Source organism: Ciconia boyciana, chromosome 7 (genome assembly GCF_034638445.1).
Source record: "Ciconia boyciana chromosome 7, ASM3463844v1, whole genome shotgun sequence".
NCBI lineage: Eukaryota > Metazoa > Chordata > Aves > Ciconiiformes > Ciconiidae > Ciconia > Ciconia boyciana.
Window position 1 is genome coordinate 40,276,501 of NC_132940.1, and position 27,976 is coordinate 40,304,476.

The 27,976-nt window shown below is 73.3% G+C and overlaps 26 non-coding genes across 26 annotated transcripts; all 26 read right to left on the reverse strand.

Moving 5' to 3' along the window:
• Positions 1-566: 566 nt before the first annotated feature.
• On the reverse strand, positions 567-685 carry LOC140655098 (5S ribosomal RNA). The gene has a single exon (XR_012043674.1). It is a non-coding gene; the product is annotated as a 5S ribosomal RNA (ribosomal RNA).
• Positions 686-1,626: 941 nt separating this feature from the next.
• LOC140655087 (5S ribosomal RNA) lies at positions 1,627-1,745 on the reverse strand. Its single transcript, XR_012043663.1, has one exon. It is a non-coding gene; the product is annotated as a 5S ribosomal RNA (ribosomal RNA).
• A 945-nt stretch (positions 1,746-2,690) lies between these two features.
• Positions 2,691-2,809, reverse strand: LOC140655088 (5S ribosomal RNA). Its single transcript, XR_012043664.1, has one exon. It is a non-coding gene; the product is annotated as a 5S ribosomal RNA (ribosomal RNA).
• Positions 2,810-3,749: 940 nt separating this feature from the next.
• Positions 3,750-3,868, reverse strand: LOC140655089 (5S ribosomal RNA). Its single transcript, XR_012043665.1, has one exon. It is a non-coding gene; the product is annotated as a 5S ribosomal RNA (ribosomal RNA).
• Positions 3,869-4,808: 940 nt separating this feature from the next.
• LOC140655091 (5S ribosomal RNA) lies at positions 4,809-4,927 on the reverse strand. Its single transcript, XR_012043667.1, has one exon. It is a non-coding gene; the product is annotated as a 5S ribosomal RNA (ribosomal RNA).
• Positions 4,928-5,872: 945 nt separating this feature from the next.
• On the reverse strand, positions 5,873-5,991 carry LOC140655092 (5S ribosomal RNA). Its single transcript, XR_012043668.1, has one exon. It is a non-coding gene; the product is annotated as a 5S ribosomal RNA (ribosomal RNA).
• A 945-nt stretch (positions 5,992-6,936) lies between these two features.
• LOC140655093 (5S ribosomal RNA) lies at positions 6,937-7,055 on the reverse strand. The gene has a single exon (XR_012043669.1). It is a non-coding gene; the product is annotated as a 5S ribosomal RNA (ribosomal RNA).
• Positions 7,056-8,003: 948 nt separating this feature from the next.
• Positions 8,004-8,122, reverse strand: LOC140655094 (5S ribosomal RNA). The gene has a single exon (XR_012043670.1). It is a non-coding gene; the product is annotated as a 5S ribosomal RNA (ribosomal RNA).
• Positions 8,123-9,068: 946 nt separating this feature from the next.
• Positions 9,069-9,187, reverse strand: LOC140655095 (5S ribosomal RNA). Its single transcript, XR_012043671.1, has one exon. It is a non-coding gene; the product is annotated as a 5S ribosomal RNA (ribosomal RNA).
• A 939-nt stretch (positions 9,188-10,126) lies between these two features.
• Positions 10,127-10,245, reverse strand: LOC140655096 (5S ribosomal RNA). The gene has a single exon (XR_012043672.1). It is a non-coding gene; the product is annotated as a 5S ribosomal RNA (ribosomal RNA).
• A 943-nt stretch (positions 10,246-11,188) lies between these two features.
• Positions 11,189-11,307, reverse strand: LOC140655097 (5S ribosomal RNA). The gene has a single exon (XR_012043673.1). It is a non-coding gene; the product is annotated as a 5S ribosomal RNA (ribosomal RNA).
• Positions 11,308-12,253: 946 nt separating this feature from the next.
• LOC140655028 (5S ribosomal RNA) lies at positions 12,254-12,372 on the reverse strand. The gene has a single exon (XR_012043604.1). It is a non-coding gene; the product is annotated as a 5S ribosomal RNA (ribosomal RNA).
• Positions 12,373-13,319: 947 nt separating this feature from the next.
• LOC140655068 (5S ribosomal RNA) lies at positions 13,320-13,438 on the reverse strand. The gene has a single exon (XR_012043643.1). It is a non-coding gene; the product is annotated as a 5S ribosomal RNA (ribosomal RNA).
• A 943-nt stretch (positions 13,439-14,381) lies between these two features.
• Positions 14,382-14,500, reverse strand: LOC140655079 (5S ribosomal RNA). Its single transcript, XR_012043654.1, has one exon. It is a non-coding gene; the product is annotated as a 5S ribosomal RNA (ribosomal RNA).
• Positions 14,501-15,443: 943 nt separating this feature from the next.
• LOC140655090 (5S ribosomal RNA) lies at positions 15,444-15,562 on the reverse strand. Its single transcript, XR_012043666.1, has one exon. It is a non-coding gene; the product is annotated as a 5S ribosomal RNA (ribosomal RNA).
• Positions 15,563-16,509: 947 nt separating this feature from the next.
• Positions 16,510-16,628, reverse strand: LOC140655101 (5S ribosomal RNA). Its single transcript, XR_012043677.1, has one exon. It is a non-coding gene; the product is annotated as a 5S ribosomal RNA (ribosomal RNA).
• A 951-nt stretch (positions 16,629-17,579) lies between these two features.
• On the reverse strand, positions 17,580-17,698 carry LOC140655035 (5S ribosomal RNA). Its single transcript, XR_012043611.1, has one exon. It is a non-coding gene; the product is annotated as a 5S ribosomal RNA (ribosomal RNA).
• A 939-nt stretch (positions 17,699-18,637) lies between these two features.
• Positions 18,638-18,756, reverse strand: LOC140655046 (5S ribosomal RNA). The gene has a single exon (XR_012043622.1). It is a non-coding gene; the product is annotated as a 5S ribosomal RNA (ribosomal RNA).
• Positions 18,757-19,706: 950 nt separating this feature from the next.
• On the reverse strand, positions 19,707-19,825 carry LOC140655057 (5S ribosomal RNA). Its single transcript, XR_012043632.1, has one exon. It is a non-coding gene; the product is annotated as a 5S ribosomal RNA (ribosomal RNA).
• Positions 19,826-20,768: 943 nt separating this feature from the next.
• Positions 20,769-20,887, reverse strand: LOC140655061 (5S ribosomal RNA). Its single transcript, XR_012043636.1, has one exon. It is a non-coding gene; the product is annotated as a 5S ribosomal RNA (ribosomal RNA).
• A 940-nt stretch (positions 20,888-21,827) lies between these two features.
• On the reverse strand, positions 21,828-21,946 carry LOC140655062 (5S ribosomal RNA). Its single transcript, XR_012043637.1, has one exon. It is a non-coding gene; the product is annotated as a 5S ribosomal RNA (ribosomal RNA).
• A 943-nt stretch (positions 21,947-22,889) lies between these two features.
• LOC140655063 (5S ribosomal RNA) lies at positions 22,890-23,008 on the reverse strand. The gene has a single exon (XR_012043638.1). It is a non-coding gene; the product is annotated as a 5S ribosomal RNA (ribosomal RNA).
• A 945-nt stretch (positions 23,009-23,953) lies between these two features.
• LOC140655064 (5S ribosomal RNA) lies at positions 23,954-24,072 on the reverse strand. Its single transcript, XR_012043639.1, has one exon. It is a non-coding gene; the product is annotated as a 5S ribosomal RNA (ribosomal RNA).
• Positions 24,073-25,014: 942 nt separating this feature from the next.
• Positions 25,015-25,133, reverse strand: LOC140655065 (5S ribosomal RNA). Its single transcript, XR_012043640.1, has one exon. It is a non-coding gene; the product is annotated as a 5S ribosomal RNA (ribosomal RNA).
• Positions 25,134-26,075: 942 nt separating this feature from the next.
• Positions 26,076-26,194, reverse strand: LOC140655066 (5S ribosomal RNA). Its single transcript, XR_012043641.1, has one exon. It is a non-coding gene; the product is annotated as a 5S ribosomal RNA (ribosomal RNA).
• Positions 26,195-27,136: 942 nt separating this feature from the next.
• Positions 27,137-27,255, reverse strand: LOC140655067 (5S ribosomal RNA). Its single transcript, XR_012043642.1, has one exon. It is a non-coding gene; the product is annotated as a 5S ribosomal RNA (ribosomal RNA).
• Positions 27,256-27,976: the final 721 nt, after the last annotated feature.

Consider the following 27,976-nt stretch of genomic DNA (forward strand, 5'->3'; position numbering starts at 1 on the left):
TCCCCGCAAACACCAGCCCTCCTGCCCCGCCGACGGCCCCTCGCCCAACGCCCACCACGCTCCAACCCCGCGCTGCGCGACCACCCCCCCACGGCCCCCGGCGCCCCGCAACCCCAAGCCATACCCGGCGCACCACCACCACCCGCAGCAACACCCGCACCTTGCCCCCCCAAACACCGCACCCCCGGACCCACCAACAGCCCTCGCGCCCAACCGCAACAACGCTCCCAGCCCGCCCCACGGCCCCACCGACCCACGGGGCACGACGCCACGCAAGACCACGGACGCCTGCCCCGCCTCCACCCCCGCAGCAACACACGCACGTTACCCCCCCAGACACCCCAGACCCTGCCCCGACAACAGCCCTCTCGCCCAACCGCCACCCTCCTCCCACCCCGCCCCGCAGACCCTCCGACCCACGGGCCGGGCCGACACGCAAGCCCCACCTCCCCTGCCCCACCGCAACCCCCGCACCAACGCACGCACGTGGCCCCGCACACTCCTCCCCTCCGCAACACCCCAACAACAAAACGGGGGCTGCCCCCGCACCCCTGAGCCCCGGCAAAAGCCTACAGCACCCGGTATTCCCAGGCGGTCTCCCATCCAAGTACTAACCGGGCCCGACCCTGCTTAGCTTCCGAGATCAGACGAGATCGGGCGTTCTCAGGGTGGCATGGCTGCAGGCACCCCCTCCCCGACAACAGCCCTCTCGCCTCCCTGACACCACGCTCCCGCCCCACGCCACAGCCCCAACCACCCACGGGACCCGCGACGCGCGCCCCGCGACAATACCCGACGCACAACCGCCGCCACCCACAACACCACCCGCGACAACCCCCCACGACACCGCACCCGCTGCCCCGACAACGCCCACCACCACCACCCGCCACAACACCCGCACGCGCCCCACAAAACAACAGCCCCGCTGCCCCGACAAAGCCCTCTCGCGGACAGGCCGCCACGCCACAGCCCCGCGCTACGCACCCACCCGCCCGCGGCCCGAGGCCCCGGCCACCCCGCATCGGACCCGCCACACCACCGCCGACCACAGCGACGCCCGCACCTTCCCCGCAAACACCAGCCCTCCTGCCCCGCCGACGGCCCCTCGCCCAACGCCCACCACGCTCCAACCCCGCGCTGCGCGACCACCCCCCACGGCCCCCGGCGCCCCGCAACCCCAAGCCATACCCGGCGCACCACCACCACCCGCAGCAACACCCGCACCTTGCCCCCCAAACACCGCACCCCGGACCCACCAACAGCCCTCGCGCCCAACCGCAACAACGCTCCCAGCCCGCCCCACGGCCCCACCGACCCACGGGGCACGACGCCACGCAAGACCACGGACGCCTGCCCCGCCTCCACCCCCGCAGCAACACACGCACGTTACCCCCCCAGACACCCCAGACCCTGCCCCGACAACAGCCCTCTCGCCCAACCGCCCCCCTCCTCCCACCCCGCCCCGCATACCCTCCGACCCACGGGCCGGGCCGACACGCAAGCCCCACCTCCCCTGCCCCACCGCAACCCCCGCACCAACGCACGCACGTGGCCCCGCACACTCCTCCCCTCCGCAACACCCCAACAACAAAACGGGGCTGCCCCGCACCCCTGAGCCCCGGCAAAAGCCTACAGCACCCGGTATTCCCAGGCGGTCTCCCATCCAAGTACTAACCGGGCCCGACCCTGCTTAGCTTCCGAGATCAGACGAGATCGGGCGTTCTCAGGGTGGCATGGCCGTAGGCACCCCCTCCCCGACAACAGCCCTCTCGCCTCCCCGACACCACGCTCCCGCCCCACGCCACAGCCCCAACCACCCACGGGACCCGCGACGCGCGCCCGCGACAATACCCGACGCACAACCGCCGCCACCCACAACACCACCCGCGACAACCCCCCACGACACCGCACCCGCTGCCCCGACAACGCCCACCACCACCACCCGCGACAACACCCGCACGCGCCCCACAAAACAACAGCCCCGCTGCCCCGACAAAGCCCTCTCGCGGACAGGCCGCCACGCTTACAGCCCCGCGCTACGCACCCACCCGCCCGCGGCCCGAGGCCCCGGCCACCCCGCATCGGACCCGCCACGCCACCGCCGACCACAGCGACGCCCGCACCTTCCCCGCAAACACCAGCCCTCCTGCCCCGCCGACGGCCCCTCGCCCAACGCCCACCACGCTCCAACCCCGCGCTGCGCGACCACCCCCCCACGGCCCCCGGCGCCCCGCAACCCCAAGCCATACCCGGCGCACCACCACCACCCGCAGCAACACCCGCACCTTGCCCCCCCAAACACCGCACCCCCGGACCCACCAACAGCCCTCGCGCCCAACCGCAACAACGCTCCCAGCCCGCCCCACGGCCCCACCGACCCACGGGGCACGACGCCACGCAAGACCACGGACGCCTGCCCCGCCTCCACCCCCGCAGCAACACACGCACGTTACCCCCCCCCAGACACCCCAGACCCTGCCCCGACAACAGCCCTCTCGCCCAACCGCCACCCTCCTCCCACCCCGCCCCGCAGACCCTCCGACCCACGGGCCGGGCCGACACGCAAGCCCCACCTCCCCTGCCCCACCGCAACCCCCGCACCAACGCACGCACGTGGCCCCGCACACTCCTCCCTCCGCAACACCCCAACAACAAAACGGGGCTGCCCCCGCACCCCTGAGCCCCGGCAAAGCCTACAGCACCCGGTATTCCCAGGCGGTCTCCCATCCAAGTACTAACCGGGCCCGACCCTGCTTAGCTTCCGAGATCAGACGAGATCGGGCGTTCTCAGGGTGGCATGGCCGTAGGCACCCCTCCCCGACAACAGCCCTCTCGCCTCCCCGACACCACGCTCCCGCCCCACGCCACAGCCCCAACCACCCACGGGACCCGCGACGCGCGCCCCGCGACAATACCCGACGCACAACCGCCGCCACCCACAACACCACCCGCGACAACCCCCCACGACACCGCACCCGCTGCCCCGACAACGCCCACCACCACCACCCGCGACAACACCCGCACGCGCCCCACAAAACAACAGCCCCGCTGCCCCGACAAAGCCCTCTCGCGGACAGGCCGCCACGCCACAGCCCCGCGCTACGCACCCACCCGCCCGCGGCCCGAGGCCCGGCCACCCCGCATCGGACCCGCCACGCCACCGCCGACCACAGCGACGCCCGCACCTTCCCCCGCAAACACCAGCCCTCCTGCCCCGCCGACGGCCCCCTCGCCCAACGCCCACCACGCTCCAACCCCGCGCTGCGCGACCACCCCCACGGCCCCCGGCGCCCGCAACCCCAAGCCATACCCGGCGCACCACCACCACCCGCAGCAACACCCGCACCTTGCCCCCCAAACACCGCACCCCGGACCCACCAACAGCCCTCGCGCCCAACCGCAACAACGCTCCCAGCCCGCCCCACGGCCCCACCGACCCACGGGGCACGACGCCACGCAAGACCACGGACGCCTGCCCCGCCTCCACCCCCGCAGCAACACACGCACGTTACCCCCCCAGACACCCCAGACCCTGCCCCGACAACAGCCCTCTCGCCCAACCGCCACCCTCCTCCCACCCCGCCCCGCAGACCCTCCGACCCACGGGCCGGGCCGACACGCAAGCCCCACCTCCCCTGCCCCACCGCAACCCCCGCACCAACGCACGCACGTGGCCCCGCACACTCCTCCCTCCGCAACACCCCAACAACAAAACGGGGGCTGCCCCCGCACCCCTGAGCCCCGGCAAAAGCCTACAGCACCCGGTATTCCCAGGCGGTCTCCCATCCAAGTACTAACCGGGCCCGACCCTGCTTAGCTTCCGAGATCAGACGAGATCGGGCGTTCTCAGGGTGGCATGGCCGTAGGCACCCCCTCCCCCGACAACAGCCCTCTCGCCTCCCCGACACCACGCTCCCGCCCCACGCCACAGCCCCAACCACCCACGGGACCCGCGACGCGCGCCCGCGACAATACCGGACGCACAACCGCCGCCACCCACAACACCACCCGCGACAACCCCCCACGACACCGCACCCGCTGCCCCGACAACGCCCACCACCACCACCCGCCACAACACCCGCACGCGCCCCACAAAACAACAGCCCCGCTGCCCCGACAAAGCCCTCTCGCGGACAGGCCGCCACGCCACAGCCCCGCGCTACGCACCCACCCGCCCGCGGCCCGAGGCCCCGGCCACCCCGCATCGGACCCGCCACGCCACCGCCGACCACAGCGACGCCCGCACCTTCCCCGCAAACACCAGCCCTCCTGCCCCGCCGACGGCCCCTCGCCCAACGCCCACCACGCTCCAACCCCGCTGCGCGACCACCCCCCACGGCCCCCGGCGCCCGCAACCCCAAGCCATACCCGGCGCACCACCACCACCCGCAGCAACACCCGCACCTTGCCCCCCAAACACCGCACCCCGGACCCACCAACAGCCCTCGCGCCCAACCGCAACAACGCTCCCAGCCCGCCCCACGGCCCCACCGACCCACGGGGCACGACGCCACGCAAGACCACGGACGCCTGCCCCGCCTCCACCCCCGCAGCAACACACGCACGTTACCCCCCCAGACACCCCAGACCCTGCCCCGACAACAGCCCTCTCGCCCAACCGCCACCCTCCTCCCACCCCGCCCCGCAGACCCTCCGACCCACGGGCCGGGCCGACACGCAAGCCCCACCTCCCCTGCCCCACCGCAACCCCCGCACCAACGCACGCACGTGGCCCCGCACACTCCTCCCCTCCGCAACACCCCAACAACAAAACGGGGGCTGCCCCCGCACCCCTGAGCCCCGGCAAAAGCCTACAGCACCCGGTATTCCCAGGCGGTCTCCCATCCAAGTACTAACCGGGCCCGACCCTGCTTAGCTTCCGAGATCAGACGAGATCGGGCGTTCTCAGGGTGGCATGGCCGTAGGCACCCCCTCCCCCGACAACAGCCCTCTCGCCTCCCCGACACCACGCTCCCGCCCCACGCCACAGCCCCAACCACCCACGGGACCCGCGACGCGCGCCCCGCGACAATACCCGACGCACAACCGCCGCCACCCACAACACCACCCGCGACAACCCCCCACGACACCGCACCCGCTGCCCCGACAACGCCCACCACCACCACCCGCCACAACACCCGCACGCGCCCCACAAAACAACAGCCCCGCTGCCCCGACAAAGCCCTCTCGCGGACAGGCCGCCACGCTTACAGCCCCGCGCTACGCACCCACCCGCCCGCGGCCCGAGGCCCCGGCCACCCCGCATCGGACCCGCCACGCCACCGCCGACCACAGCGACGCCCGCACCTTCCCCCGCAAACACCAGCTCCTCCTGCCCCGCCGACGGCCCCTCGCCCAACGCCCACCACGCTCCAACCCGCGCTGCGCGACCACCCCCCACGGCCCCCGGCGCCCGCAACCCCAAGCCATACCCGGCGCACCACCACCACCCGCAGCAACACCCGCACCTTGCCCCCCAAACACCGCACCCCGGACCCACCAACAGCCCTCGCGCCCAACCGCAACAACGCTCCCAGCCCGCCCCACGGCCCCACCGACCCACGGGGCACGACGCCACGCAAGACCACGGACGCCTGCCCCGCCTCCACCCCCGCAGCAACACACGCACGTTACCCCCCCAGACACCCCAGACCCTGCCCCGACAACAGCCCTCTCGCCCAACCGCCACCCTCCTCCCACCCCGCCCCGCAGACCCTCCGACCCACGGGCCGGGCCGACACGCAAGCCCCACCTCCCCTGCCCCACCGCAACCCCCGCACCAACGCACGCACGTGGCCCCGCACACTCCTCCCCTCCGCAACACCCCAACAACAAAACGGGGGCTGCCCCCGCACCCCTGAGCCCCGGCAAAAGCCTACAGCACCCGGTATTCCCAGGCGGTCTCCCATCCAAGTACTAACCGGGCCCGACCCTGCTTAGCTTCCGAGATCAGACGAGATCGGGCGTTCTCAGGGTGGCATGGCCGTAGGCACCCCCTCCCCGACAACAGCCCTCTCGCCTCCCCGACACCACGCTCCCGCCCCACGCCACAGCCCCAACCACCCACGGGACCCGCGACGCGCGCCCCGCGACAATACCCGACGCACAACCGCCGCCACCCACAACACCACCCGCGACAACCCCCCACGACACCGCACCCGCTGCCCCGACAACGCCCACCACCACCACCCGCCACAACACCCGCACGCGCCCCACAAAACAACAGCCCCGCTGCCCCGACAAAGCCCTCTCGCGGACAGGCCGCCACGCCACAGCCCCGCGCTACGCACCCACCCGCCCGCGGCCCGAGGCCCCGGCCACCCCGCATCGGACCCGCCACGCCACCGCCGACCACAGCGACGCCCGCACCTTCCCCCGCAAACACCAGCCCTCCTGCCCCGCCGACGGCCCCCTCGCCCAACGCCCACCACGCTCCAACCCCGCGCTGCGCGACCACCCCCCACGGCCCCGGCGCCCCGCAACCCCAAGCCATACCCGGCGCACCACCACCACCCGCAGCAACACCCGCACCTTGCCCCCCCAAACACCGCACCCCGGACCCACCAACAGCCCTCGCGCCCAACCGCAACAACGCTCCCAGCCCGCCCCACGGCCCCACCGACCCACGGGGCACGACGCCACGCAAGACCACGGACGCCTGCCCCGCCTCCACCCCCGCAGCAACACACGCACGTTACCCCCCCCAGACACCCCAGACCCTGCCCCGACAACAGCCCTCTCGCCCAACCGCCACCCTCCTCCCACCCCGCCCCGCAGACCCTCCGACCCACGGGCCGGGCCGACACGCAAGCCCCACCTCCCCTGCCCCACCGCAACCCCCGCACCAACGCACGCACGTGGCCCCGCACACTCCTCCCCTCCGCAACACCCCAACAATAAAACGGGGGCTGCCCCCGCACGCCTGAGCCCCGGCAAAGCCTACAGCACCCGGTATTCCCAGGCGGTCTCCCATCCAAGTACTAACCGGGCCCGACCCTGCTTAGCTTCCGAGATCAGACGAGATCGGGCGTTCTCAGGGTGGCATGGCCGTAGGCACCCCCTCCCCCGACAACAGCCCTCTCGCCTCCCCGACACCACGCTCCCGCCCCACGCCACAGCCCCAACCACCCACGGGACCCGCGACGCGCGCCCCGCGACAATACCCGACGCACAACCGCCGCCACCCACAACACCACCCGCGACAACCCCCCACGACACCGCACCCGCTGCCCCGACAACGCCCACCACCACCACCCGCGACAACACCCGCACGCGCCCCACAAAACAACAGCCCCGCTGCCCCGACAAAGCCCTCTCGCGGACAGGCCGCCACGCTACAGCCCCGCGCTACGCACCCACCCGCCCCCGGCCCCGGGCCCCGGCCACCCCGCATCGGACCCGCCACGCCACCGCCGACCACAGCGACGCCCGCACCTTCCCCGCAAACACCAGCTCCTCCTGCCCCGCCGACGGCCCCTCGCCCAACGCCCACCACGCTCCAACCCCGCGCTGCGCGACCACCCCCCCACGGCCCCCGGCGCCCCGCAACCCCAAGCCATACCCGGCGCACCACCACCACCCGCAGCAACACCCGCACCTTGCCCCCCCAAACACCGCACCCCCGGACCCACCAACAGCCCTCGCGCCCAACCGCAACAACGCTCCCAGCCCGCCCCACGGCCCCACCGACCCACGGGGCACGACGCCACGCAAGACCACGGACGCCTGCCCCGCCTCCACCCCCGCAGCAACACACGCACGTTACCCCCCCAGACACCCCAGACCCTGCCCCGACAACAGCCCTCTCGCCCAACCGCCACCCTCCTCCCACCCCGCCCCGCAGACCCTCCGACCCACGGGCCGGGCCGACACGCAAGCCCCACCTCCCCTGCCCCACCGCAACCCCCGCACCAACGCACGCACGTGGCCCCGCACAGTCGTGCCCTCCGCAACACCCCAACAACAAAACGGGGGCTGCCCCCGCACCCCTGAGCCCCGGCAAAAGCCTACAGCACCCGGTATTCCCAGGCGGTCTCCCATCCAAGTACTAACCGGGCCCGACCCTGCTTAGCTTCCGAGATCAGACGAGATCGGGCGTTCTCAGGGTGGCATGGCCGTAGGCACCCCTCCCCGACAACAGCCCTCTCGCCTCCCCGACACCACGCTCCCGCCCCACGCCACAGCCCCAACCACCCACGGGACCCGCGACGCGCGCCCCGCGACAATACCCGACGCACAACCGCCGCCACCCACAACACCACCCGCGACAACCCCCCACGACACCGCACCCGCTGCCCCGACAACGCCCACCACCACCACCCGCCACAACACCCGCACGCGCCCCACAAAACAACAGCCCCGCTGCCCCGACAAAGCCCTCTCGCGGACAGGCCGCCACGCTACAGCCCCGCGCTACGCACCCACCCGCCCGCGGCCCGAGGCCCCGGCCACCCCGCATCGGACCCGCCACGCCACCGCCGACCACAGCGACGCCCGCACCTTCCCCCGCAAACACCAGCCCTCCTGCCCCGCCGACGGCCCCCTCGCCCAACGCCCACCACGCTCCAACCCCGCGCTGCGCGACCACCCCCCACGGCCCCCGGCGCCCGCAACCCCAAGCCATACCCGGCGCACCACCACCACCCGCAGCAACACCCGCACCTTGCCCCCCAAACACCGCACCCCGGACCCACCAACAGCCCTCGCGCCCAACCGCAACAACGCTCCCAGCCCGCCCCACGGCCCCACCGACCCACGGGGCACGACGCCACGCAAGACCACGGACGCCTGCCCCGCCTCCACCCCCGCAGCAACACACGCCCGTTCCCCCCCCCCCAGACACCCCAGACCCTGCCCCGACAACAGCCCTCTCGCCCAACCGCCACCCTCCTCCCACCCCGCCCCGCAGACCCTCCGACCCACGGGCCGGGCCGACACGCAAGCCCCACCTCCCCCTGCCCCACCGCAACCCCCCGCACCAACGCACGCACGTGGCCCCGCACACTCCTCCCCTCCGCAACACCCCAACAACAAAACGGGGCTGCCCCCGCACCCCTGAGCCCCGGCAAAGCCTACAGCACCCGGTATTCCCAGGCGGTCTCCCATCCAAGTACTAACCGGGCCCGACCCTGCTTAGCTTCCGAGATCAGACGAGATCGGGCGTTCTCAGGGTGGCATGGCCGTAGGCACCCCTCCCCGACAACAGCCCTCTCGCCTCCCCGACACCACGCTCCCGCCCCACGCCACAGCCCCAACCACCCACGGGACCCGCGACGCGCGCCCCGCGACAATACCCGACGCACAACCGCCGCCACCCACAACACCACCCGCGACAACCCCCCACGACACCGCACCCGCTGCCCCGACAACGCCCACCACCACCACCCGCCACAACACCCGCACGCGCCCCACAAAACAACAGCCCCGCTGCCCCGACAAAGCCCTCTCGCGGACAGGCCGCCACGCTACAGCCCCGCGCTACGCACCCACCCGCCCGCGGCCCGAGGCCCCGGCCACCCCGCATCGGACCCGCCACGCCACCGCCGACCACAGCGACGCCCGCACCTTCCCCGCAAACACCAGCCCTCCTGCCCCGCCGACGGCCCCTCGCCCAACGCCCACCACGCTCCAACCCGCGCTGCGCGACCACCCCCCACGGCCCCCGGCGCCCGCAACCCCAAGCCATACCCGGCGCACCACCACCACCCGCAGCAACACCCGCACCTTGCCCCCCAAACACCGCACCCCGGACCCACCAACAGCCCTCGCGCCCAACCGCAACAACGCTCCCAGCCCGCCCCACGGCCCCACCGACCCACGGGGCACGACGCCACGCAAGACCACGGACGCCTGCCCCGCCTCCACCCCCGCAGCAACACACGCACGTTACCCCCCCCAGACACCCCAGACCCTGCCCCGACAACAGCCCTCTCGCCCAACCGCCACCCTCCTCCCACCCCGCCCCGCAGACCCTCCGACCCGCGGGCCGGGCCGACACGCAAGCCCCACCTCCCCTGCCCCACCGCAACCCCCGCACCAACGCACGCACGTGGCCCCGCACACTCCTCCCCTCCGCAACACCCCAACAACAAAACGGGGCTGCCCCCGCACCCCTGAGCCCCGGCAAAGCCTACAGCACCCGGTATTCCCAGGCGGTCTCCCATCCAAGTACTAACCGGGCCCGACCCTGCTTAGCTTCCGAGATCAGACGAGATCGGGCGTTCTCAGGGTGGCATGGCCGTAGGCACCCCCTCCCCGACAACAGCCCTCTCGCCTCCCCGACACCACGCTCCCGCCCCACGCCACAGCCCCAACCACCCACGGGACCCGCGACGCGCGCCCCGCGACAATACCCGACGCACAACCGCCGCCACCCACAACACCACCCGCGACAACCCCCCACGACACCGCACCCGCTGCCCCGACAACGCCCACCACCACCACCCGCCACAACACCCGCACGCGCCCCACAAAACAACAGCCCCGCTGCCCCGACAAAGCCCTCTCGCGGACAGGCCGCCACGCTACAGCCCCGCGCTACGCACCCACCCGCCCGCGGCCCGAGGCCCCGGCCACCCCGCATCGGACCCGCCACGCCACCGCCGACCACAGCGACGCCCGCACCTTCCCCCGCAAACACCAGCCCTCCTGCCCCGCCGACGGCCCCCTCGCCCAACGCCCACCACGCTCCAACCGCGCTGCGCGACCACCCCCCACGGCCCCGGCGCCCCGCAACCCCAAGCCATACCCGGCGCACCACCACCACCCCCCGCAACACCCGCACCTTGCCCCCCCAAACACCGCACCCCGGACCCACCAACAGCCCTCGCGCCCAACCGCAACAACGCTCCCAGCCCGCCCCACGGCCCCACCGACCCACGGGGCACGACGCCACGCAAGACCACGGACGCCTGCCCCGCCTCCACCCCCGCAGCAACACACGCACGTTACCCCCCCAGACACCCCAGACCCTGCCCCGACAACAGCCCTCTCGCCCAACCGCCACCCTCCTCCCACCCCGCCCCGCAGACCCTCCGACCCACGGGCCGGGCCGACACGCAAGCCCCACCTCCCCTGCCCCACCGCAACCCCCGCACCAACGCACGCACGTGGCCCCGCACACTCCTCCCCTCCGCAACACCCCAACAACAAAACGGGGGCTGCCCCCGCACCCCTGAGCCCCGGCAAAAGCCTACAGCACCCGGTATTCCCAGGCGGTCTCCCATCCAAGTACTAACCGGGCCCGACCCTGCTTAGCTTCCGAGATCAGACGAGATCGGGCGTTCTCAGGGTGGCATGGCCGTAGGCACCCCCTCCCCCGACAACAGCCCTCTCGCCTCCCCGACACCACGCTCCCGCCCCACGCCACAGCCCCAACCACCCACGGGACCCGCGACGCGCGCCCCGCGACAATACCCGACGCACAACCGCCGCCACCCACAACACCACCCGCGACAACCCCCCACGACACCGCACCCGCTGCCCCGACAACGCCCACCACCACCACCCGCCACAACACCCGCACGCGCCCCCACAAAACAACAGCCCCGCTGCCCCGACAAAGCCCTCTCGCGGACAGGCCGCCACGCTACAGCCCGCGCTACGCACCCACCCGCCCGCGGCCCGAGGCCCCGGCCACCCCGCATCGGACCCGCCACGCCACCGCCGACCACAGCGACGCCCGCACCTTCCCCCGCAAACACCAGCCCTCCTGCCCCGCCGACGGCCCCCTCGCCCAACGCCCACCACGCTCCAACCCGCGCTGCGCGACCACCCCCCACGGCCCCGGCGCCCCGCAACCCCAAGCCATACCCGGCGCACCACCACCACCCGCAGCAACACCCGCACCTTGCCCCCCAAACACCGCACCCCGGACCCACCAACAGCCCTCGCGCCCAACCGCAACAACGCTCCCAGCCCGCCCCACGGCCCCACCGACCCACGGGGCACGACGCCACGCAAGACCACGGACGCCTGCCCCGCCTCCACCCCCGCAGCAACACACGCACGTTACCCCCCCCCCCAGACACCCCAGACCCTGCCCCGACAACAGCCCTCTCGCCCAACCGCCACCCTCCTCCCACCCCGCCCCGCAGACCCTCCCTCCCGCGGGCCGGGCCGGCACGCAAGCCCCACCTCCCCTGCCCCACCGCAACCCCCGCACCAACGCACGCACGTGGCCCCGCACACTCCTCCCCTCCGCAACACCCCAACAACAAAACGGGGCTGCCCCGCACCCCTGAGCCCCGGCAAAAGCCTACAGCACCCGGTATTCCCAGGCGGTCTCCCATCCAAGTACTAACCGGGCCCGACCCTGCTTAGCTTCCGAGATCAGACGAGATCGGGCGTTCTCAGGGTGGTATGGCCGTAGGCACCCCCTCCCCCGACAACAGCCCTCTCGCCTCCCCGACACCACGCTCCCGCCCCACGCCACAGCCCCAACCACCCACGGGACCGCGACGCGCGCGCCCGCGACAATACCCGACGCACAACCGCCGCCACCCACAACACCACCCGCGACAACCCCCCACGACACCGCACCCGCTGCCCCGACAACGCCCACCACCACCACCCGCCACAACACCCGCACGCGCCCCACAAAACAACAGCCCCGCTGCCCCGACAAAGCCCTCTCGCGGACAGGCCGCCACGCTACAGCCCCGCGCTACGCACCCACCCGCCCGCGGCCCGAGGCCCCGGCCACCCCGCATCGGACCCGCCACGCCACCGCCGACCACAGCGACGCCCGCACCTTCCCCGCAAACACCAGCCCTCCTGCCCCGCCGACGGCCCCTCGCCCAACGCCCACCACGCTCCAACCCCGCGCTGCGCGACCACCCCCCACGGCCCCGGCGCCCCGCAACCCCAAGCCATACCCGGCGCACCACCACCACCCGCAGCAACACCCGCACCTTGCCCCCCAAACACCGCACCCCGGACCCACCAACAGCCCTCGCGCCCAACCGCAACAACGCTCCCAGCCCGCCCCACGGCCCCACCGACCCACGGGGCACGACGCCACGCAAGACCACGGACGCCTGCCCCGCCTCCACCCCCGCAGCAACACACGCACGTTACCCCCCCCCCCAGACACCCCAGACCCTGCCCCGACAACAGCCCTCTCGCCCAACCGCCACCCTCCTCCCACCCCGCCCCGCAGACCCTCCGACCCACGGGCCGGGCCGACACGCAAGCCCCACCTCCCCTGCCCCACCGCAACCCCCGCACCAACGCACGCACGTGGCCCCGCACACTCCTCCCCTCCGCAACACCCCAACAACAAAACGGGGGCTGCCCCCGCACCCCTGAGCCCCGGCAAAAGCCTACAGCACCCGGTATTCCCAGGCGGTCTCCCATCCAAGTACTAACCGGGCCCGACCCTGCTTAGCTTCCGAGATCAGACGAGATCGGGCGTTCTCAGGGTGGTATGGCCGTAGGCACCCCCTCCCCCGACAACAGCCCTCTCGCCTCCCCGACACCACGCTCCCGCCCCACGCCACAGCCCCAACCACCCACGGGACCCGCGACGCGCGCCCGCGACAATACCCGACGCACAACCGCCGCCACCCACAACACCACCCGCGACAACCCCCCACGACACCGCACCCGCTGCCCCGACAACGCCCACCACCACCACCCGCGACAACACCCGCACGCGCCCCACAAAACAACAGCCCCGCTGCCCCGACAAAGCCCTCTCGCGGACAGGCCGCCACGCTACAGCCCCGCGCTACGCACCCACCCGCCCGCGGCCCGAGGCCCCGGCCACCCCGCATCGGACCCGCCACGCCACCGCCGACCACAGCGACGCCCGCACCTTCCCCCGCAAACACCAGCCCTCCTGCCCCGCCGACGGCCCCCTCGCCCAACGCCCACCACGCTCCAACCCCGCTGCGCGACCACCCCCCACGGCCCCCGGCGCCCGCAACCCCAAGCCATACCCGGCGCACCACCACCACCCGCAGCAACACCCGCACCTTGCCCCCAAACACCGCACCCCGGACCCACCAACAGCCCTCGCGCCCAACCGCAACAACGCTCCCAGCCCGCCCCACGGCCCCACCGACCCACGGGGCACGACGCCACGCAAGACCACGGACGCCTGCCCCGCCTCCACCCCCGCAGCAACCCACGCACGTTACCCCCCCCCCAGACACCCCAGACCCTGCCCCGACAACAGCCCTCTCGCCCAACCGCCACCCTCCTCCCACCCCGCCCCGCAGACCCCCCGGCCCACGGGCCGGGGCGACACGCAAGGCCCCCCTCCCCCTGCCCCACCGCAACCCCCGCACCAACGCACGCACGTGGCCCCGCACACTCCTCCCTCCGCAACACCCCAACAACAAAACAGGGGCTGCCCCGCACCCCTGAGCCCCGGCAAAAGCCTACAGCACCCGGTATTCCCAGGCGGTCTCCCATCCAAGTACTAACCGGGCCCGACCCTGCTTAGCTTCCGAGATCAGACGAGATCGGGCGTTCTCAGGGTGGTATGGCCGTAGGCACCCCTCCCCGACAACAGCCCTCTCGCCTCCCCGACACCACGCTCCCGCCCCACGCCACAGCCCCAACCACCCACGGGACCCGCGACGCGCCCCGCGACAATACCCGCCGCACAACCGCCGCCACCCACAACACCACCCGCGACAACCCCCCACGACACCGCACCCGCTGCCCCGACAACGCCCACCACCACCACCCGCCACAACACCCGCACGCGCCCCACAAAACAACAGCCCCGCTGCCCCGACAAAGCCCTCTCGCGGACAGGCCGCCACGCTACAGCCCCGCGCTACGCACCCACCCGCCCGCGGCCGAGGCCCCGGCCACCCCGCATCGGACCCGCCACGCCACCGCCGACCACAGCGACGCCCGCACCTTCCCCCGCAAACACCAGCCCTCCTGCCCCGCCGACGGCCCCCTCGCCCAACGCCCACCACGCTCCAACCCCGCGCTGCGCGACCACCCCCCCACGGCCCCCGGCGCCCCGCAACCCCAAGCCATACCCGGCGCACCACCACCACCCGCAGCAACACCCGCACCTTGCCCCCCAAACACCGCACCCCGGACCCACCAACAGCCCTCGCGCCCAACCGCAACAACGCTCCCAGCCCGCCCCACGGCCCCACCGACCCACGGGGCACGACGCCACGCAAGACCACGGACGCCTGCCCCGCCTCCACCCCCGCAGCAACACACGCACGTTACCCCCCCCAGACACCCCAGACCCTGCCCCGACAACAGCCCTCTCGCCCAACCGCCACCCTCCTCCCACCCCGCCCCGCAGACCCTCCGACCCACGGGCCGGGCCGACACGCAAGCCCCACCTCCCCTGCCCCACCGCAACCCCCGCACCAACGCACGCACGTGGCCCCGCACACTCCTCCCCTCCGCAACACCCCAACAACAAAACGGGGGCTGCCCCCGCACCCCTGAGCCCCGGCAAAAGCCTACAGCACCCGGTATTCCCAGGCGGTCTCCCATCCAAGTACTAACCGGGCCCGACCCTGCTTAGCTTCCGAGATCAGACGAGATCGGGCGTTCTCAGGGTGGTATGGCCGTAGGCACCCCCTCCCCCGACAACAGCCCTCTCGCCTCCCCGACACCACGCTCCCGCCCCACGCCACAGCCCCAACCACCCACGGGACCCGCGACGCGCGCCCGCGACAATACCCGACGCACAACCGCCGCCACCCACAACACCACCCGCGACAACCCCCCACGACACCGCACCCGCTGCCCCGACAACGCCCACCACCACCACCCGCGACAACACCCGCACGCGCCCCACAAAACAACAGCCCCGCTGCCCCGACAAAAGCCCTCTCGCGGACAGGCCGCCACGCTACAGCCCCGCGCTACGCACCCACCCGCCCGCGGCCCGAGGCCCCGGCCACCCCGCATCGGACCCGCCACGCCACCGCCGACCACAGCGACGCCCGCACCTTCCCCGCAAACACCAGCCCTCCTGCCCCGCCGACGGCCCCTCGCCCAACGCCCACCACGCTCCAACCCCGCGCTGCGCGACCACCCCCCACGGCCCCGGCGCCCCGCAACCCCAAGCCATACCCGGCGCACCACCACCACCCGCAGGAACACCCGCACCTTGCCCCCCCAAACAACGCACCCGCGGACCCACCAACAGCCCTCGCGCCCAACCGCAACAACGCTCCCAGCCCGCCCCACGGCCCCACCGACCCACGGGGCACGACGCCACGCAAGACCACGGACGCCTGCCCCGCCTCCACCCCCGCAGCAACACACGCACGTTACCCCCCCCCCCAGACACCCCAGACCCTGCCCCGACAACAGCCCTCTCGCCCAACCGCCACCCTCCTCCCACCCCGCCCCCCAGACCCTCCGACCCACGGGCCGGGCCGACACGCAAGCCCCACCTCCCCTGCCCCACCGCAACCCCCGCACCAACGCACGCACGTGGCCCCGCACACTCCTCCCCTCCGCAACACCCCAACAACAAAACGGGGCTGCCCCGCACCCCTGAGCCCCGGCAAAAGCCTACAGCACCCGGTATTCCCAGGCGGTCTCCCATCCAAGTACTAACCGGGCCCGACCCTGCTTAGCTTCCGAGATCAGACGAGATCGGGCGTTCTCAGGGTGGTATGGCCGTAGGCACCCCCTCCCCCGACAACAGCCCTCTCGCCTCCCCGACACCACGCTCCCGCCCCACGCCACAGCCCCAACCACCCACGGGACCCGCGACGCGCGCCCGCGACAATACCCGACGCACAACCGCCGCCACCCACAACACCACCCGCGACAACCCCCCACGACACCGCACCCGCTGCCCCGACAACGCCCACCACCACCACCCGCGACAACACCCGCACGCGCCCCCACAAAACAACAGCCCCGCTGCCCCGACAAAAGCCCTCTCGCGGACAGGCCGCCACGCTACAGCCCCGCGCTACGCACCCACCCGCCCGCGGCCCGAGGCCCGGCCACCCCGCATCGGACCCGCCACGCCACCGCCGACCACAGCGACGCCCGCACCTTCCCCGCAAACACCAGCCCTCCTGCCCCGCCGACGGCCCCCTCGCCCAACGCCCACCACGCTCCAACCCCGCGCTGCGCGACCACCCCCCCACGGCCCCCGGCGCCCCGCAACCCCAAGCCATACCCGGCGCACCACCACCACCCGCAGCAACACCCGCACCTTGCCCCCCCAAACACCGCACCCCGGACCCACCAACAGCCCTCGCGCCCAACCGCAACAACGCTCCCAGCCCGCCCCACGGCCCCACCGACCCACGGGGCACGACGCCACGCAAGACCACGGACGCCTGCCCCGCCTCCACCCCCCGCAGCAACACACGCACGTTACCCCCCCCAGACACCCCAGACCCTGCCCCGACAACAGCCCTCTCGCCCAACCGCCACCCTCCTCCCACCCCGCCCCGCAGACCCTCCGACCCACGGGCCGGGCCGACACGCAAGCCCCACCTCCCCCTGCCCCACCGCAACCCCCCGCACCAACGCACGCACGTGGCCCCGCACACTCCTCCCCTCCGCAACACCCCAACAACAAAACGGGGGCTGCCCCCGCACCCCTGAGCCCCGGCAAAAGCCTACAGCACCCGGTATTCCCAGGCGGTCTCCCATCCAAGTACTAACCGGGCCCGACCCTGCTTAGCTTCCGAGATCAGACGAGATCGGGCGTTCTCAGGGTGGTATGGCCGTAGGCACCCCCTCCCCCGACAACAGCCCTCTCGCCTCCCCGACACCACGCTCCCGCCCCACGCCACAGCCCCAACCACCCACGGGACCCGCGACGCGCGCCCGCGACAATACCCGACGCACAACCGCCGCCACCCACAACACCACCCCCGACAACCCCCACGACACCGCACCCGCTGCCGCGACAACGCCCACCACCACCACCCGCGACAACACCCGCACGCGCCCCCACAAAACAACAGCCCCGCTGCCCCGACAAAAGCCCTCTCGCGGACAGGCCGCCACGCTACAGCCCCGCGCTACGCACCCACCCGCCCGCGGCCCGAGCCCGGCCACCCCGCATCGGACCCGCCACGCCACCGCCGACCACAGCGACGCCCGCACCTTCCCCGCAAACACCAGCCCTCCTGCCCCGCCGACGGCCCCTCGCCCAACGCCCACCACGCTCCAACCCCGCGCTGCGCGACCACCCCCACGGCCCCCGGCGCCCCGCAACCCAAGCCATACCCGGCGCACCACCACCACCCGCAGCAACACCCGCACCTTGCCCCCAAACACCGCACCCCGGACCCACCAACAGCCCTCGCGCCCAACCGCAACAACGCTCCCAGCCCGCCCCACGGCCCCACCGACCCACGGGGCACGACGCCACGCAAGACCACGGACGCCTGCCCCGCCTCCACCCCCGCAGCAACACACGCACGTTACCCCCCCAGACACCCCAGACCCTGCCCCGACAACAGCCCTCTCGCCCAACCGCCACCCTCCTCCCACCCCGCCCCGCAGACCCTCCGACCCACGGGCCGGGCCGACACGCAAGCCCCACCTCCCCCTGCCCCACCGCAACCCCCCGCACCAACGCACGCACGTGGCCCCGCACACTCCACCCCTCCGCAACACCCCAACAACAAAACGGGGCTGCCCCGCACCCCTGAGCCCCGGCAAAAGCCTACAGCACCCGGTATTCCCAGGCGGTCTCCCATCCAAGTACTAACCGGGCCCGACCCTGCTTAGCTTCCGAGATCAGACGAGATCGGGCGTTCTCAGGGTGGTATGGCCGTAGGCCAAACCCCTCCCCGACAACAGCCCTCTCGCCTCCCCGACACCACGCTCCCGCCCCACGCCACAGCCCCAACCACCCACGGGACCCGCGACGCGCGCCCGCGACAATACCCGACGCACAACCGCCGCCACCCACAACACCACCCGCGACAACCCCCCACGACACCGCACCCGCTGCCCCGACAACGCCCACCACCACCACCCGCCACAACACCCGCACGCGCCCCACAAAACAACAGCCCCGCTGCCCCGACAAAAGCCCTCTCGCGGACAGGCCGCCACGCTACAGCCCCGCGCTACGCACCCACCCGCCCCCGGCCCGGGGCCCGGCCACCCCGCATCGGACCCGCCACGCCACCGCCGACCACAGCGACGCCCGCACCTTCCCCCGCAAACACCAGCCCTCCTGCCCCGCCGACGGCCCCCTCGCCCAACGCCCACCACGCTCCAACCCCGCGCTGCGCGACCACCCCCCCACGGCCCCGGCGCCCCGCAACCCCAAGCCATACCCGGCGCACCACCACCACCCGCAGCAACACCCGCACCTTGCCCCCCAAACACCGCACCCCGGACCCACCAACAGCCCTCGCGCCCAACCGCTACATCGCTCCCAGCCCGCCCCACGGCCCCACCGACCCACGGGGCACGACGCCACGCAAGACCACGGACGCCTGCCCCGCCTCCACCCCCGCAGCAACACACGCACGTTACCCCCCCCCCAGACACCCCAGACCCTGCCCCGACAACAGCCCTCTCGCCCAACCGCCACCCTCCTCCCACCCCGCCCCGCAGACCCTCCGACCCACGGGCCGGGCCGACACGCAAGCCCCACCTCCCCCTGCCCCACCGCAACCCCCCGCACCAACGCACGCACGTGGCCCCGCACACTCCTCCCCTCCGCCACACCCCCACAACAAAACGGGGGCTGCCCCGCACCCCTGAGCCCCGGCAAAAGCCTACAGCACCCGGTATTCCCAGGCGGTCTCCCATCCAAGTACTAACCGGGCCCGACCCTGCTTAGCTTCCGAGATCAGACGAGATCGGGCGTTCTCAGGGTGGTATGGCCGTAGGCACCCCCTCCCCCGACAACAGCCCTCTCGCCTCCCCGACACCACGCTCCCGCCCCACGCCACAGCCCCAACCACCCACGGGACCCGCGACGCGCGCCCCGCGACAATACCCGACGCACAACCGCCGCCACCCACAACACCACCCGCGACAACCCCCCACGACACCGCACCCGCTGCCCGACAACGCCCACCACCACCACCCGCCACAACACCCGCACGCGCCCCACAAAACGACAGCCCCGCTGCCCCGACAAAAGCCCTCTCGCGGACAGGCCGCCACGCTACAGCCCCGCGCTACGCACCCACCCGCCCGCGGCCCGAGGCCCGGCCACCCCGCATCGGACCCGCCACGCCACCGCCGACCACAGCGACGCCCGCACCTTCCCCGCAAACACCAGCCCTCCTGCCCCGCCGACGGCCCCTCGCCCAACGCCCACCACGCTCCAACCCGCGCTGCGCGACCACCCCCCACGGCCCCCGGCGCCCCGCAACCCCAAGCCATACCCGGCGCACCACCACCACCCGCAGCAACACCCGCACCTTGCCCCCCAAACACCGCACCCCGGACCCACCAACAGCCCTCGCGCCCAACCGCAACAACGCTCCCAGCCCGCCCCACGGCCCCACCGACCCACGGGGCACGACGCCACGCAAGACCACGGACGCCTGCCCCGCCTCCACCCCCGCAGCAACACACGCACGTTACCCCCCCCCCCAGACACCCCAGACCCTGCCCCGACAACAGCCCTCTCGCCCAACCGCCACCCTCCTCCCACCCCGCCCCGCAGACCCTCCGACCCACGGGCCGGGCCGACACGCAAGCCCCACCTCCCCTGCCCCACCGCAACCCCCGCACCAACGCACGCACGTGGCCCGCACACTCCTCCCCTCCGCAACACCCCAACAACAAAACGGGGCTGCCCCGCACGCCTGAGCCCCGGCAAAAGCCTACAGCACCCGGTATTCCCAGGCGGTCTCCCATCCAAGTACTAACCGGGCCCGACCCTGCTTAGCTTCCGAGATCAGACGAGATCGGGCGTTCTCAGGGTGGTATGGCCGTAGGCACCCCCTCCCCCGACAACAGCCCTCTCGCCTCCCCGACACCACGCTCCCGCCCCACGCCACAGCCCCAACCACCCACGGGACCCGCGACGCGCGCCCGCGACAATACCCGACGCACAACCGCCGCCACCCACAACACCACCCGCCACAACCCCCCACGACACCGCACCCGCTGCCCGACAACGCCCACCACCACCACCCGCCACAACACCCGCACGCGCCCCACAAAACAACAGCCCCGCTGCCCCGACAAAAGCCCTCTCGCGGACAGGCCGCCACGCTACAGCCCGCGCTACGCACCCACCCGCCCGCGGCCCGAGGCCCGGCCACCCCGCATCGGACCCGCCACGCCACCGCCGACCACAGCGACGCCCGCACCTTCCCCCGCAAACACCAGCCCTCCTGCCCCGCCGACGGCCCCCTCGCCCAACGCCCACCACGCTCCAACCCCGCGCTGCGCGACCACCCCCCACGGCCCCCGGCGCCCCGCAACCCCAAGCCATACCCGGCGCACCACCACCACCCGCAGCAACACCCGCACCTTGCCCCCCAAACACCGCACCCCGGACCCACCAACAGCCCTCGCGCCCAACCGCAACAACGCTCCCAGCCCGCCCCACGGCCCCACCGACCCACGGGGCACGACGCCACGCAAGACCACGGACGCCTGCCCCGCCTCCACCCCCGCAGCAACACACGCACGTTACCCCCCAGACACCCCAGACCCTGCCCCGACAACAGCCCTCTCGCCCAACCGCCACCCTCCTCCCACCCCGCCCCGCAGACCCTCCGACCCACGGGCCGGGCCGACACGCAAGCCCCACCTCCCCTGCCCCACCGCAACCCCCGCACCAACGCACGCACGTGGCCCGCACACTCCTCCCCTCCGCAACACCCCAACAACAAAACAGGGGCTGCCCCGCACCCCTGAGCCCCGGCAAAAGCCTACAGCACCCGGTATTCCCAGGCGGTCTCCCATCCAAGTACTAACCGGGCCCGACCCTGCTTAGCTTCCGAGATCAGACGAGATCGGGCGTTCTCAGGGTGGTATGGCCGTAGGCACCCCCTCCCCCGACAACAGCCCTCTCGCCTCCCCGACACCACGCTCCCGCCCCACGCCACAGCCCCAACCACCCACGGGACCCGCGACGCGCGCCCGCGACAATACCCGACGCACAACCGCCGCCACCCACAACACCACCCGCGACAACCCCCCACGACACCGCACCCGCTGCCCCGACAACGCCCACCACCACCACCCGCCACAACACCCGCACGCGCCCCACAAAACAACAGCCCCGCTGCCCCGACAAAAGCCCTCTCGCGGACAGGCCGCCACGCTACAGCCCCGCGCTACGCACCCACCCGCCCGCGGCCCGAGGCCCGGCCACCCCGCATCGGACCCGCCACGCCACCGCCGACCACAGCGACGCCCGCACCTTCCCCGCAAACACCAGCCCTCCTGCCCCGCCGACGGCCCCTCGCCCAACGCCCACCACGCTCCAACCCCGCGCTGCGCGACCACCCCCACGGCCCCCGGCGCCCCGCAACCCCAAGCCATACCCGGCGCACCACCACCACCCGCAGCAACACCCGCACCTTGCCCCCCCAAACACCGCACCCCGGACCCACCAACAGCCCTCGCGCCCAACCGCAACAACGCTCCCAGCCCGCCCCACGGCCCCACCGACCCACGGGGCACGACGCCACGCAAGACCACGGACGCCTGCCCCGCCTCCACCCCCGCAGCAACACACGCACGTTACCCCCCCAGACACCCCAGACCCTGCCCCGACAACAGCCCTCTCGCCCAACCGCCACCCTCCTCCCACCCCGCCCCGCAGACCCTCCGACCCACGGGCCGGGCCGACACGCAAGCCCCACCTCCCCCTGCCCCACCGCAACCCCCCGCACCAACGCACGCACGTGGCCCGCACACTCCTCCCCTCCGCAACACCCCAACAACAAAGCAGGGGCTGCCCCGCACCCCTGAGCCCCGGCAAAAGCCTACAGCACCCGGTATTCCCAGGCGGTCTCCCATCCAAGTACTAACCGGGCCCGACCCTGCTTAGCTTCCGAGATCAGACGAGATCGGGCGTTCTCAGGGTGGTATGGCCGTAGGCACCCCCTCCCCCGACAACAGCCCTCTCGCCTCCCCGACACCACGCTCCCGCCCCACGCCACAGCCCCAACCACCCACGGGACCCGCGACGCGCGCCCGCGACAATACCCGACGCACAACCGCCGCCACCCACAACACCACCCGCGACAACCCCCCACGACACCGCACCCGCTGCCCCGACAACGCCCACCACCACCACCCGCCACAACACCCGCACGCGCCCCCACAAAACAACAGCCCCGCTGCCCCGACAAAAGCCCTCTCGCGGACAGGCCGCCACGCTACAGCCCCGCGCTACGCACCCACCCGCCCGCGGCCCGAGGCCCCGGCCACCCCGCATCGGACCCGCCACGCCACCGCCGACCACAGCGACGCCCGCACCTTCCCCGCAAACACCAGCCCTCCTGCCCCGCCGACGGCCCCTCGCCCAACGCCCACCACGCTCCAACCCCGCGCTGCGCGACCACCCCCCACGGCCCCGGCGCCCCGCAACCCCAAGCCATACCCGGCGCACCACCACCACCCGCAGCAACACCCGCACCTTGCCCCCAAACACCGCACCCCGGACCCACCAACAGCCCTCGCGCCCAACCGCAACAACGCTCCCAGCCCGCCCCACGGCCCCACCGACCCACGGGGCACGACGCCACGCAAGACCACGGACGCCTGCCCCGCCTCCACCCCCCGCAGCAACACACGCACGTTACCCCCCCCCCCAGACACCCCAGACCCTGCCCCGACAACAGCCCTCTCGCCCAACCGCCACCCTCCTCCCACCCCGCCCCGCAGACCCTCCGACCCGCGGGCCGGGCCGACACGCAAGCCCCACCTCCCCTGCCCCACCGCAACCCCCGCACCAACGCACGCACGTGGCCCGCACACTCCTCCCCTCCGCAACACCCCAACAACAAAACGGGGCTGCCCCGCACCCCTGAGCCCCGGCAAAAGCCTACAGCACCCGGTATTCCCAGGCGGTCTCCCATCCAAGTACTAACCGGGCCCGACCCTGCTTAGCTTCCGAGATCAGACGAGATCGGGCGTTCTCAGGGTGGTATGGCCGTAGGCACCCCCTCCCCCGACAACAGCCCTCTCGCCTCCCCGACACCACGCTCCCGCCCCACGCCACAGCCCCAACCACCCACGGGACCCGCGACGCGCGCCCCGCGACAATACCCGACGCACAACCGCCGCCACCCACAACACCACCCGCGACAACCCCCCACGACACCGCACCCGCTGCCCGACAACGCCCACCACCACCACCCGCCACAACACCCGCACGCGCCCCACAAAACAACAGCCCCGCTGCCCCGACAAAAGCCCTCTCGCGGACAGGCCGCCACGCTACAGCCCCGCGCTACGCACCCACCCGCCCGCGGCCCGAGCCCCGGCCACCCCGCATCGGACCCGCCACGCCACCGCCGACCACAGCGACGCCCGCACCTTCCCCGCAAACACCAGCCCTCCTGCCCCGCCGACGGCCCCTCGCCCAACGCCCACCACGCTCCAACCCGCGCTGCGCGACCACCCCCACGGCCCCCGGCGCCCCGCAACCCCAAGCCATACCCGGCGCACCACCACCACCCGCAGCAACACCCGCACCTTGCCCCCCAAACACCGCACCCCGGACCCACCAACAGCCCTCGCGCCCAACCGCAACAACGCTCCCAGCCCGCCCCACGGCCCCACCGACCCACGGGGCACGACGCCACGCAAGACCACGGACGCCTGCCCCGCCTCCACCCCCGCAGCAACACACGCACGTTACCCCCCCCCCAGACACCCCAGACCCTGCCCCGACAACAGCCCTCTCGCCCAACCGCCACCCTCCTCCCACCCCGCCCCGCAGACCCTCCGACCCACGGGCCGGGCCGACACGCAAGCCCCACCTCCCCTGCCCCACCGCAACCCCCGCACCAACGCACGCACGTGGCCCGCACACTCCTCCCCTCCGCAACACCCCAACAACAAAACGGGGGCTGCCCCGCACCCCTGAGCCCCGGCAAAAGCCTACAGCACCCGGTATTCCCAGGCGGTCTCCCATCCAAGTACTAACCGGGCCCGACCCTGCTTAGCTTCCGAGATCAGACGAGATCGGGCGTTCTCAGGGTGGTATGGCCGTAGGCACCCCCTCCCCCGACAACAGCCCTCTCGCCTCCCCGACACCACGCTCCCGCCCCACGCCACAGCCCCAACCACCCACGGGACCCGCGACGCGCGCCCCGCGACAATACCCGACGCACAACCGCCGCCACCCACAACACCACCCGCGACAACCCCCCACGACACCGCACCCGCTGCCCCGACAACGCCCACCACCACCACCCGCCACAACACCCGCTCGCGCCCCACAAAACAACAGCCCCGCTGCCCCGACAAAAGCCCTCTCGCGGACAGGCCGCCACGCTACAGCCCCGCGCTACGCACCCACCCGCCCGCGGCCGAGGCCCGGCCACCCCGCATCGGACCCGCCACGCCACCGCCGACCACAGCGACGCCCGCACCTTCCCCGCAAACACCAGCCCTCCTGCCCCGCCGACGGCCCCTCGCCCAACGCCCACCACGCTCCAACCCCGCGCTGCGCGACCACCCCCACGGCCCCGGCGCCCCGCAACCCCAAGCCATACCCGGCGCACCACCACCACCCGCAGCAACACCCGCACCTTGCCCCCAAACACCGCACCCCGGACCCACCAACAGCCCTCGCGCCCAACCGCAACAACGCTCCCAGCCCGCCCCACGGCCCCACCGACCCACGGGGCACGACGCCACGCAAGACCACGGACGCCTGCCCCGCCTCCACCCCCGCAGCAACACACGCACGTTCCCCCCCCCGCAGACACCCCAGACCCTGCCCCGACAACAGCCCTCTCGCCCAACCGCCACCCTCCTCCCACCCCGCCCCGCAGACCCTCCGACCCACGGGCCGGGCCGACACGCAAGCCCCACCTCCCCTGCCCCACCGCAACCCCCGCACCAACGCACGCACGTGGCCCCGCACACTCCTCCCCCCCGCCACACCCCAACAACAAAGCAGGGGCTGCCCCGCACCCCTGAGCCCCGGCAAAAGCCTACAGCACCCGGTATTCCCAGGCGGTCTCCCATCCAAGTACTAACCGGGCCCGACCCTGCTTAGCTTCCGAGATCAGACGAGATCGGGCGTTCTCAGGGTGGTATGGCCGTAGGCACCCCCTCCCCCGACAACAGCCCTCTCGCCTCCCCGACACCACGCTCCCGCCCCACGCCACAGCCCCAACCACCCACGGGACCCGCGACGCGCGCCCCGCGACAATACCCGACGCACAACCGCCGCCACCCACAACACCACCCGCGACAACCCCCCACGACACCGCACCCGCTGCCCCGACAACGCCCACCACCACCACCCGCGACAACACCCGCACGCGCCCCACAAAACAACAGCCCCGCTGCCCCGACAAAAGCCCTCTCGCGGACAGGCCGCCACGCTACAGCCCCGCGCTACGCACCCACCCGCCCGCGGCCCGAGGCCCGGCCACCCCGCATCGGACCCGCCACGCCACCGCCGACCACAGCGACGCCCGCACCTTCCCCGCAAACACCAGCCCTCCTGCCCCGCCGACGGCCCCCTCGCCCAACGCCCACCACGCTCCAACCCCGCGCTGCGCGACCACCCCCCCACGGCCCCCGGCGCCCCGCAACCCCAAGCCATACCCGGCGCACCACCACCACCCGCAGCAACACCCGCACCTTGCCCCCCCAAACACCGCACCCCGGACCCACCAACAGCCCTCGCGCCCAACCGCAACAACGCTCCCAGCCCGCCCCACGGCCCCACCGACCCACGGGGCACGACGCCACGCAAGACCACGGACGCCTGCCCCGCCTCCACCCCCGCAGCAACACACGCACGTTACCCCCCCCCCAGACACCCCAGACCCTGCCCCGACAACAGCCCTCTCGCCCAACCGCCACCCTCCTCCCACCCCGCCCCGCAGACCCTCCGACCCACGGGCCGGGCCGACACGCAAGCCCCACCTCCCCCTGCCCCACCGCAACCCCCCGCACCAACGCACGCACGTGGCCCCGCACTCCTCCCCTCCGCAACACCCCAACAACAAAACGGGGGCTGCCCCCGCACCCCGGCAAAAGCCTACAGCACCCGGTATTCCCAGGCGGTCTCCCATCCAAGTACTAACCGGGCCCGACCCTGCTTAGCTTCCGAGATCAGACGAGATCGGGCGTTCTCAGGGTGGTATGGCCGTAGGCACCCCCTCCCCCGACAACAGCCCTCTCGCCTCCCCGACACCACGCTCCCGCCCCACGCCACAGCCCCAACCACCCACGGGACCCGCGACGCGCGCCCGCGACAATACCCGACGCACAACCGCCGCCACCCACAACACCACCCGCGACAACCCCCCACGACACCGCACCCGCTGCCCCGACAACGCCCACCACCACCACCCGCCACAACACCCGCACGCGCCCCACAAAACAACAGCCCCGCTGCCCCGACAAAAGCCCTCTCGCGGACAGGCCGCCACGCGCTACAGCCCCGCGCTACGCACCCACCCGCCCGCGGCCCGAGGCCCGGCCACCCCGCATCGGACCCGCCACGCCACCGCCGACCACAGCGACGCCCGCACCCTCCCCCCCAAACACCAGCCCTCCTGCCCCGCCGGCGGCCCCTCGCCCAACGCCCACCACGCTCCAACCCCGCTGCGCGGCGACCACCCCCACGGCCCCCGGCGCCCCGCAACCCCAAGCCATACCCGGCGCACCACCACCACCCGCAGCAACACCCGCACCTTGCCCCCCCAAACACCGCACCCCGGACCCACCAACAGCCCTCGCGCCCAACCGCAACAACGCTCCCAGCCCGCCCCACGGCCCCACCGACCCACGGGGCACGACGCCACGCAAGACCACGGACGCCTGCCCCGCCTCCACCCCCGCAGCAACACACGCACGTTACCCCCCCCCCAGA